General features: G+C 47.1%; 1 pseudogene; it reads right to left on the minus strand.

Moving 5' to 3' along the window:
• Positions 1 to 580: 580 nt before the first annotated feature.
• On the minus strand, positions 581 to 4,758 carry LOC139054570 (uncharacterized; annotated as a pseudogene).
• Between the last annotated feature and the right edge of the window lie 5,184 nt (positions 4,759 to 9,942).

Below are 9,942 nucleotides of genomic sequence, written 5' to 3' on the forward strand. Positions count from 1 at the left end.
CAGCCTGTATGAAACTGTAAATAAAGTTTGTTGTGCAACAACAAAAACAATAAAACTGTCCTTTTCTTTTGAAGTCACTGGTCCATGGTACTATGCTCAGCTATGTTACCTATCCATTTCGTAAAGAAAACATGTAAGCTATTCAACACAAGACAGAGTGACTCAAACAGAATGGAATGCATGTTACACTAACCGAGCCTCCACTAAGAGAGCCAAAACACTAAAAGGTGCTAAAATGATTGTTGGGTTCTTCTGTCAGACAAATATAACTACAAGAATTTCTAAAGCCCTTTTTTAACAGTATGTTGTTGTCAGATCTGTTATGTTAACATGAGTGACACTCAAAATATAAAAGTAAAGGGTATGCTACATTAGAGGAATTGCCAGTTGGCATAATAGGACAGAACACACATTTAAAAGCACTGGTTTCTCATGTTAAAACGAACATTAAACGATGCTGTTGCATGAGCTTACATCAAAACCAAGCTGAATGTTCTTGGTTGAATGCAGTTAGAAGCAAAGAGGGTGAATTTAAAGGTAGGCTTACAATAAAGTGTTTTGCACAATGAAGTATTAGAAGCAGTTTTCCAGAACAAATACAGCATGTAAAACACAGTAGTCTGCAGAACAAACAACTAGTTGCACTCTTGCTTCTTGATTATAGGGGGCTCCATGTTCACAAGGGCAGCACACACAGCAGCTATTTTCTTCATGTGTGGTACTAAAGTCAGGGGCACTGTGTTGCTTAGAATACGATATGTCTTCAGCCTTCGAATTACCCTCTCCACATGTATGCGAACTGATGCAATTTGATACGTCATGTCCATGTCTTCCTGAGACATTTGCCCTCCATTCGTATTGAACGGTGGCATCAGCAGTACTGCTCCCTTTCCCTCAACTTCTGTCCCAATTCTTGGGAAGCCCTTGTCACTTAGCACTAGATCTCCAGGCTTTAGAAGCTCTAAAAATCCAGTCTTGTGTAATAAAAGAGTCTGTGAGCCGCCCACCATACATTTTAGACATAAATGCTATCATTCCATTAGGAATTATACCTACCAAAAACTTGAGTGTGTAAGTCCCTTTATAAAGAGAAAACATTACATGTTGCTGTTCCACTTTAGAGGGCATTTCTGTTCGAATTTCAGTGCAGTCTATTATAAATGTACAATTAGGATAATGTTCTTTAAATGGGAGGGGCAAAGAGAGCTTGATAACATCTCGTGAAGGCACAAACACCCAGTCTTCCAAGGCAACACTAAGGAGGTCAAGTGTTCTCCTGAACACATTTGATGCAGTTGTGGTGCTCACACTAAATATTGCAGCAAGTGCACTGAATGTCACACCAAGCCGAAGTTTAGCTAAAAACAAACAAAGTTTGTCCTCACGCGTCACATTAGTGCTTTTGTACCTCGAATGAGGGAAAAGGTTCAGCAGGAGACTAAACACAGGCAGTGTAACGCCGCGCAGGTCACGCAGAGCTTTCTCATTGTCCTTCACCGAGTTGAAGCCCTCAAAGCTGCATCTTCTTTTCCAGTTATAGTCTGTGCCAGTCACCTAAACAAACTGGAGGAAATGGTCACTATAATGCAATGAAAAAAATATACCCATGGGTCAGTAACGAAACCACTGAATGTTATTGCTATCGTGATTATATGAGTATTCAATATTTTTTTTCTGGCACCTGTGTTTTTTTAATAAAACTGCATATGGTGTACTGACATAATTTATTAATAATTTCGTTAGTATAATTCGTATAACGAAATAGTGGCAAATATGCCATATTTATCATCTTATGTATTATATTTTATGGGAAACATTTTTCTAGTCCCAACTACCTAGTAAAGGGTTCAATGACCCAGTCATGCCGTCCATAACAGCTTTAGCTAATAAGCTTCTCCAGAATTTGTTCTTTCTGAGAAAAAAAAAACTGTTTCTTTTAGGCACAAGAAAGCTTTCAGTAGATGACTGACGGGCACCATTATTTTTACCTCAGCATGGCTAAAACTCTTGCTGGAACAATGTGTTGATGTTCCCTGACTGTTCATTTCTAGTTCTTAAATTCAACATCTTGGTACAGGCTCAGTTGGTTCATCCTAAATTTAAGCTAAAAAGGTGCAACAGGAACAAGGACACCAACAAAATTATTAGTTTTTTCCTTGTAGTGTGTAGCTTTTTGTTTTTGTTTCAGTCATGCTGTTTCAGCATAGATTCCACTATCTACCACTCAGTTTGGGTTTCATTTACTTAGTACTCTCCTCACAAAAACTGAAAATGTAATTGGCAAGTTCTGTACAATCACAAACCTTGTCACTTTGTTCAGCATGCGCGACTTGCGTTGATGCTTCAGTCCCATTGGTTGCCAAGAGCAGGAGGTCCAGCTTGCCTGAAGCAGAACATTCTGTCTGGCATCCCTGAAATAGTTGCTACATAACAGCACAGGCTTCAATGAATAATTGCCACAGCTTGCTACATGGAAATATATTGAAGGCACTTACAAAATAGTAATGACAGGACAAGAACTAGCACAGAATTGCTGGACAGAGGAGTGCACCTAAAGCCATTCTTGCTACCGTTCTTAAAATTAATTATTTCTATACGATAAAATAATGCTGGCCTGTTTATGAATAAAAACATGTAATTACAACATCAGTCACTCTGGCAGCAGGAACTTCTGTTGTCATGCTACTCGATGACGGGAAATCCAGTGGGTTGCTTGTTGACAGTTCTGTCAGTTCAGAAAGGCACGTTGTGGAATCTCTTTCACATGTGTCTTACTGCTGCTCCAGAGCTGTGTCTGCAGTCCAAAAGCGCATGTTCTAGTGGTGCTGACTGCTGAGACGACTGCTGCGATTGCCACTGGTCTGTTAGACGCCGCTCCCATCTGCATCGCATAGAAATGACGTGAGCCTATTTGTCATGGGAATTAAATTACTTCCAATAAAATGTTTGCAAAGGTAATATTCGCAAAGGTAATGTGTGCATATAATATTCTACAAGAGTGCTACCACTAAAAGTCATGATACTTGCGCATTGCCAGTCATACCTTTTCGGTACACAGGTGGAAAGATGGTAGGGATGTATGATGGATGTTCCCTTAGGTCACTCTTGCAGTTTCCAACGAAATGGGTGCTGCGAATTCGTATGCTTTTGGATTGCTCCCAGGGAGTGTCATCAGCACTGCGAGCACAGAAAGAACACATGTATTAGACACAAATAGGCATGGAACTATACTAAAGAGAAAGACCATCTTCCCATCTTTAGCAACGTGGCCTAGCCTATAGCTCATTATACCCTCTCAGGCTTAGGTTGAGGCAAATCACAGATTAAGATGTTTTTGGCAAACTGTACATGCTTTTAATACATGGTGATTCTGAGATGCTAGTGCCTGTAACTTGTGCTGCCTATTTCTTGTCCCAATAACGTCACTGCATGGTACGAAGAGAACTGCATTATAAAGCTAACGCAGTAATGTGGGAGGTTGGGCGAGTTGGTGATTCATAATCATACCGTGTTGGTGAAGCAGCGCACTGACCAGTACAAAGAGGAGAGACACAAGCACAGCGAGTGTCTTGTATTCATGTGTGTGTCTGCCTTGTCCTGGTCAGTGCGCTGCTTCACCAGAACACTACAGCAGTTTCCTTCCCAGAGTACACTAAATCCTAGAACACAACAGCCAAAACACACATCTGCTCACAATTAACAATTTAAGTACTACATAGGCGCATATTGCTTTATATCATGCTTCAATAAATATTTAGTGTATATCACGCCTTATTTAATGCAGATGTTGGAGTCATTGCAACTCATCGCATTAATCAGCAAGGTGCCTTTTCACTGCTAATGAGAATTGGCTCGTACAGACTGCTCCGCGAAATCAACCCAGACCACGTTAACAAGCGATTACCTTGGGACCAACAGCACTATTAGAGCATTAGAGATACCTGCCTCACCAAAGCAAATCTAGTGCCTCGTCGGGCGAACAGCTAAAGTAAACTTGCACCGATGGCCGGTTACTACAGGAAACGAAAATTTTTGGCAGGAAGAGTGAATCAGCAAGAATGTGCAAGGTGGTAATTACCTTAAAGCAAGCTTGGCTATTGTGAACTTAGAAAGCATGGCCAAACAACAAACATAACGCGCACGTCTCGAGCGGCTGCTTTCCGATCTGTCGCTCCGACGCTCGCGACGACCGCGGCTTGCATTAAATGCGGTCTGCTATCACACAAAAGTATCACACAAAAGTATCACACAAACCTTTCGTTACCTGCGCAACTAGTAAATTAAGTTGCAGCGTTTGGAAAAGCGAAATAATTATCTAAAGCTCGTCCATGCCGATTGCGAGTGAAGGCACAGTACAATCAAATAAATTCGGGCTTTAACTGCCAAAAACCATGCAAAACCACGAAATCATTATGAGGCACGCTGTAATGGGGAGTCTCAGGAATAATTATTACCTCCAGAAGTTCTTTAACATGCACAAAAATCAAAGCACACGGTAACAAGGGCGTTCTTGCACTTCGCCCCTATCGAAATGCGGCCGCCGTGGCCGGGAATCGAGCTCGCGTCGTCGAGCTCAGCGGCGCAACACGCATGCATTTACCGCTAACAAGCGGCGGATGTCAACACACTTCAACAACACAGCACGACTAAACAAGCGGTTGCGCGCTAAATACAGGCATATCACTATTCCGTTTTCATCGAGCGGCCGTGATATTGCACGCGAATCCGAAAGTATGGTACTTACTTGACTCGGCGCATTGCAGTTATCCATGCTTGTCGTCTGTCCTTCTCGTTCCACTTCCCCGGAAATCTGTAGAATTTCACGGACGGCGTTCGACCTTTCGTGTTTTCAAGGCTGTTGTGGCAATCAACAACACAGCAGTATTGCGTGCCACCTTTCCTGGCTGATGAGGTCGCACTCGCCATCGCAAAAACAACGTGCACGAGCCAGCGCGAGCGCTCCCGCCGTACAGAACACGGGCGCGCGCTCGCGCACCGACGACTCTCGAAACTTCATTCGAGAGTCGTCGTCAGCATTCGGCGCTGGTGCCGCGCGGGCAAACTTTAGGTTGCCTCGTCTATAGCGCTGGTACGCGGGGGCGTCCGCTAGCGCGCGTTCTAGTGGGCGTCTTTTTAAATATATATATGTATATATATACACGTTCGTTCGTTAGTCATTTTCATTATCGCAACCGTTTGCCCGCTTCTTATACTATGCAGCACGGTGCTAGTAGATCATGCATTTTATACGTCTTATCAGCTTTGCGTTACTGTTCAAGAATTTTTTTTTCACTATGCGCCAAATGCGTTTTTTCAAGAACACTAAATAACTGGCTACCTTAGCCTACGCTTTTCAGTGACATGCACGGTAAGATGCATACAATCGACACACGCACTCTAAAATAAACTTGGGCCTTACGTTTTAGCTTGTGATGCGTCGGTGCCTCCGCCAGCATGTCTCTTGGAAGTCGCACGTAATCGCTCATGCGTGTTGAGGTAGTGATGCTTTCGATCGGGTCACGCGTGCTCATAGCAATGTAGCACAGGTCGCTTTCAGAGAGAACGCGTTGCGCGCACCAAACAAAGTTTTTAAGGCGTAAGCCTTTAGTAGCTGATGAGTATCGTGACGCAGTCCGTGGTGGACGCAGGAAAGCGGTGATCACCGGCGAGGGGAGTAAGGAGACGAGGCGTCATGCCAGTAGCGCTGTGCGAGTGGGTGCGTGGGAGAGCGCAGACATACGCATGTGGACATCGGCGACAAACCTTGCAGGCATATGGCTGTGGTTGCATCCCATTCTCGCGGCCACGGCGGCGTCCGTTCACAGAACAGTCCAGACAACAGTAACAGAGGCACTCATAGATAGGCTTTCGCCTATCGCAGTTTGGCTCAGAAAAGTGCTCATGGATTTTTGAACCCAACCCTAAAGATGTTTGGCGATAATTGTGGCCAGGCTTGAGACATTCATATTATTCGTGGGAACTGAGCATGTCCACTTCTTCACGCTTAAATTGGATGGCCGTGAGTGCAGCGGGAAAACGCGTAGACATTTCAGTCTACATTTTAATAACTTTTCGTGAAATAGGTTTGCGCTCCAGCAGCTTGACAGTGGCATGTCTGTCGGTTGTTCCAAGTGCATAGTTACTGAAAAGTGGCTTGATGAACTTCGTAGTTATGAGGTGCAAAAGCCTTCTGCGGTGAACGCTATCTGTGTTGCCGCATCGCAGAAGTGATAGTCCCACGAGGAGTTCGACACTCCTTTCCACACGAACCTTGAGTGGTTTTGAGAATGATTTTCTATGCGGGACCACGCTGTCGACAAATTTCCTGAGGCATATTAGAAGTTTCACGAGTTCTTGGCTTGGATACATGAGCCCCCCGCGACCTTGATGTGCGATAAGGCCAAGGAGGGGAGTGTTTGCTTTGGTTCCTTGCAGCATTGCAACGCATTCGGCGCAGGGGATGTTTTCACTTGCCGCTCTCACAATGAATGCTCCAACCATCGCCTCGCTGGCGACATCTGGATTTGACGCACTTGGCGTGTCTGAGAGGCACTGTTCTTTTAGCCTATTCACCGCCGGGTCTAAAATCTTTTCTGCGGCACTCGTGGTCTTTATGGGAGTCTGACGTACTGCTAGAAGCTGTGTCGACGAAAACAATGTCGAGCTGCTCACGTTGCTTTGGGCGGAGGAGGGAACGATGCCGGTCTTGAGCATCTATTCTGCACACTGCGCTTTTTACATCCAGGGCATCGTTGCAGCCGGAGCTACGCCGCGGAAATCCAAACATGGCCTCTATGGGGTCACTTGAAAGCTTGTGCGTAAGCACTAACTTCAATTTCTTGTGAGAAAGAAGGAACCGAATAGATTCCACGTTTGAGATCGTTGTAAAGACGAGCGCATGGTGCGTTTCCTTGCTCAGAAAGTTTTCCGCGCGGCTTTTAGTTTTCAGCTGCTCAATGTAAGAAAGGAACTCGCCCTCAAGCCAATGCAGCCTTGGGTCATCAATTCCAAAAACTGACGAGCATTTTCGTCATTGCTATGGATGTGCTGCCGAAGATTGCTCATATCTATGCATGTGAACCACTAGTGAAAGGCTTCCATGAATTGAACAGTCGGCCCCACAGATGCAAATTCAAAATCGCAGCTGTGACCTGCCTGATCCCGGAGGTATTTGAGTGCTGCAGTTACTGCAGGAGAAAATAACTGCACGGCCGTCTTCACATTCATTTTTTCAATATTCGACGGGAAAGCGTGCTTCCTTGTAAGGAACCTGATTGGCCGCACTGTTGATTGTCTCTGCATCTTGTACACCGTAAAAAATTTTTATTGAAAAAAACAAATTTTCTGGCTGACCTGCCAGAAAATTTCTGTTATGCTATGTTTTCTGTTGTTCCTTCTTTCTGTCAATTCAGACATTTTCTGTTTCCAGCTTACAGAGAATTTCTGTGAAATTGACAGAAAGTTGCTGTTGTGCTATGTTTTCTGTTTTGAGAAAAAGGTTTATTGGCGGCGCCTAATGCGAAGGCACAGCGACCGGGAACAGCGAGGCAGCCCGAAGCACTGTCCAAATGGACGCCAGCGCGAGCCGAGACGAGCCGCGCGTTGGCGACGCGGCTGTGCCGTGAGACGCGTCTTCTTCTTCACAATCTCCCCCCGGACAAAAAGAGCCATCCTGGCGCCTTAAGAATCGGGAGGTAGAGGGTCGTGGTAGGGCTTGAGACGCGAGACGTGGACAATGTCACGTCCACGCCGGCGCAAGTCTTCAGGTGGTGACAGGGGCTCAATGAGAAAATTCACCGGGGATATTTGCTCCAAGACTCGGTAAGGCCCTTCGAATTTCGGGACGAGTTTCGAGGAAAGCCCCGGCGTTTGGAAAGGGACCGACAACCACACAAGAACGCCTGGAGCGTAGGTGGTGTTTGGAAGCGTGTCGATGTGGTTTTCTTTCTGGCGCTGCTGTTGCTCTGCCGTAAAGGAGCGCGCTAGCTAGCGGCATTCTGCGGCTTGTCGGGCGACGTCGGACACAGGTAGACACTCGGAGGCGCCAGGATGGTATGGAAGGAGCGTGTCGATGGTATGCGTAGGCTCGCGGCCATACAGGAGGAAGAAAGGTGAAAATCCCGTAGTGGCCTGGATCGCGGTGTTGTACGCGAATGTGATGAATGGAAGGATGCGGTCCCAGTTACCATGATCAGATGCCACGTACATAGAGAGCCTATCACCAAGTGTGCGGTTAAATCGCTCTGTGAGCCCGTTAGTCTGTGGATGGTATGCCGTGCTTGTCCGATGAATAATGTGGCATTCCGAAAGCAAACTTTCGACGACTTCGGAGAGGAAGGCGCGACCTCGATCGCTGAAGAGTTCTCGAGGTGCGCCGTGTCGAAGCACGAAGCGATGTAGGACGAAAGAGGCTACATCCTGCGCTGTAGCACTTGATAAATCAGCAGTTTCGGCGTAGCGTGTCAAATGGTCAACAGCAACTGCGATCCACCGATTGCCGTCTGGCGTCATAGGAAGCGGGCCGTATAGGTCGATGCCGACGCGATCGAAGGGTGTGGCAGGGCACGGGAGCGGCTGCAAGGCACCAGATGGGCGTAAAGGCGGTGATTTGCGGAGTTGACAGTCAAGACAGCACCGAACAAACTTGTGTACAAAATCGTACATGCCGCGCCAGTAGTAGCGGTGTCGAATTCGTTCGTACGTCTTGAAGACTCCGGCGTGGCCACACTGGGGATCGTTGTGGAAAGTGGCACAAATTTGAGACCTTAAGCTGCGGGGAACCACCAGAAGCCACCGACGACCTTCAGAGGAGTAATTGCGTCGGTGCAGCAGCTGGTCACCAATGGCAAAATGAACTGCTTGGCGTCGGACGGTTCGGGATACAGGGATGGTCGATGATCCAGAAAGATAGTCGAAAAGAGAAGCGATCCACGGGTCACGACGTTGTGCGGCGGCAAAGGAGTCCATGTCGAGAGATGACACGGAATGTGCGGAAGTTGTTCCGCAGGCCGAGTCTGGAGGTAAAGGTGAACGAGACAAGGCGTCTGCGTCGGTGTGTGTGCGTCCGCTGCGGTATACGATGCGAATATCGTACTCCTGGATGCGTAGTGCCCAACGGGCGAGGCGGCCAGTGGGATCTTTCAAGTTGGCGAGCCAGCAAAGCGCATGGTGATCTGTGACCAAGTCGAATGGGCGCCCGTACAGATATGGTCGGAACTTGCCAAGTGCCCATACTAAAGCCAAGCACTCTTTTCCGGTCACGCTGTAATTGGCCTCAGGCTTCGTCAGTGTGCGACTCGCACAGGCGACTACATATTCGGGGTAGCCCGCCTTTCGTTGGGCGAGTACGGCGCCGAGACCGACCCCGCTGGCATCTGTATGTACTTCAGTTGCAGCTGACGGGTCGAAATGGCGAAGAATAGGTGGGGAGATGAGAAGACGACGCAGCGTAGCAAAGGCGGAGTCACATGCAGGGGACAAGCAGGAGAGGTCGGCGTCACCGCGTAATTCGAAGCGGAGTCAATGGCGCCATGATCGATGCGAAATTTCGAACAATGCGCCGGAAATATGAGCATAGGCCCACGAAGCTTCGAAGTTCTTTGATGGTCTGAGGCTTCGGAAACTCAACGACTGCTCGAAGGTTTGCAGGATCGGGTAGAACGCCATGCTTGGACACTACGTGGATTAAAATTGTAAGCTCGCGCGCGGTGAAGCGGCACTTCTTGAGGTTGAGTTGAAGGCCAGCGTTCGTTAGACAGGTCAAAACTTGTCTGAGGCGGAGCAGGTGAGTAGGAAAATCAGGCGACAAAACCACGACATCGTCGAGGTAACACAGACATATAGACCACTTGAGGCCACGCAGCGTGTTGTCCATGAGTCGTTCAAAGGTGGCAGGGGCGTCACAAAGCCCGAAAGGCATTACCTTAAATTCATATAAGCCGT

Source organism: Dermacentor albipictus, chromosome 1 (assembly GCF_038994185.2).
Source record: "Dermacentor albipictus isolate Rhodes 1998 colony chromosome 1, USDA_Dalb.pri_finalv2, whole genome shotgun sequence".
Classification (NCBI taxonomy): Eukaryota; Metazoa; Arthropoda; class Arachnida; order Ixodida; family Ixodidae; genus Dermacentor; species Dermacentor albipictus.